The sequence below is a fragment of the Micromys minutus genome, assembly GCF_963924665.1.
Source record: "Micromys minutus genome assembly, chromosome: X".
Lineage (NCBI taxonomy): Eukaryota > Metazoa > Chordata > Mammalia > Rodentia > Muridae > Micromys > Micromys minutus.
In genome coordinates, this window is record NC_137970.1 from 110,054,130 (window position 1) to 110,055,965 (window position 1,836).

Genomic DNA, 1,836 nt, shown 5'->3' on the forward strand with positions numbered 1-1,836 from the left:
GGTAGCAACACGAGTCTCCTAGATATATATAGCAGTGCATTTATCCCCCACGTGAGGAGAAGAGGGAGACAGTGGAGAGATTGCGGGAGACCCCACGTGGAGGGATGGCAGAGAGGTACCACGTGGAGAGAGACTCGGTAAAAGAGATTGCGGGAGGTCCCGCATGGACAGAGACTGGACAGAGAGATTGCTCGTGGGGGACTGCGCGTGAGAGGTCGCCTAGACAGTAAAACTTTGTAGGGAGTTCCGGGCTCAGAGAGAAGTTTCCTGCTCAAGAAGCCCCCTGCTCAAAGTGCTGTTCAATAAAGGTTATCCACAGAAGAAGCTGTTTGTTAGTTGCACGCCTGTTCCTAGTGGCGGGAAGCGTGGGTGAGTGGCAAGTGGTGCTGAAAATCCCGGGAGTGCCAAGGGGAACCTTCAGGCTGCTGAACTATATTCAGAACTGCGGAAGAAGTCAAAAGGTAAGTTCTGAGAGACATTTCACTCTTTAGTTTTTACGGGGTGCCAAAAGAACATGCCAAAAACTTAGGCATGCCTCTTCTTGGATTTTCTCCGGCAGTAGAAGGAGTATTGCTTGCATTTGTGGTAATTGTTATAACATTACTGTTGTGGAAGTTATCTAGACAGAAAGTTAGCCGGCAGCACCTAGAGAGTGGGTCAGAAACAGAACGTGATAAAGAAAAGGACAAGGAAGATGGTCTCCGAGAGACATGTTCAAAACAAGTCAGAAACGTAGAGTTGCCAGAAAGAATTAAAGGAGATAGTCTCCGAAAGACATGTTCGAAACAAGTCAGAATCGGAGAGGTCCAGGCAGAAGAACCGCCTGGAAAAGAGAGGACTGCGCCAGAGTCCAATACATTGTATCCGTTAAAGGAACGGGCCACAGAGCTGGCAGAAAGAGGATCACAAACCGAATTTCAATTTGAGAAAATTTTGAAAAAACAAGAGACAAAAGAATTTGGGGCAGAGCAGTCTAAGGGGAAACAAAAGACTTTAGGAAAGCAAAAGGCAGCCTCTGCTTTTTAACCTCATGCAGAGAGGAAGTGTGAATTTTCCTTTTGTCCACCAGAGACATTCCATGCCCTCAGGCAAATGTTTCTGGTGTCTGAGGAGAATAACATATGCAGTTATCAGCCCCTAGAACATAACCAAGTCAAAGAGTTGGCAGAGGCAGTCAGAATTTATGGAGTCACTGCTAATTTTACTATGTCGTTAATTGAAAAATTAAGCTCTATAGCCATGACACCTGCTGATTGGCAGTTTGTTACTAAAGCTTGTCTCCCAAGTATGGGACAATACATTGAGTGGAAAGCCTTGTGGCAGGATGCTTGTCAGGTCCAGGCTCGCGCCAATGCAGCCGCAAGACAGCCAGCTTGGGATTTTGATATGTTATCTGGACAGGGGCAGTGGGCGGTAAATCAAACCACCTATCCCGTAGAAGTCTATGGCCAAATAGCACTTTGTGCCGTAAAGGCATGGAAAGCACTCACTAATAAGGGGGAAGTTTCAGGAAATCTAATAAAAATTACTCAGAGTCCAAGTGAACCTTTTTCAGATTTTGTGGCCAGAATGATAGAGACAGCTGGAAAAATATTTGGAGACCAAAAACAGGCTATGCACTTGATAGAGCAACTAATTTTTGAACAATGTACTAAGGAATGTCATAATGCCATCACCCCCTGCAAGGCTAAAGGATTACAAGCCTGGATTAAAGCCTGCAGAGAGATAGGAGGATCATTAACTAATGCAGGTTTGGCTGCCACCATACTACAGGGACAAAAGCAGCTAGGTCTTTTTAAAAAAGGTGTCAATTGCTTTCAATGCAGAAAGCCAGGT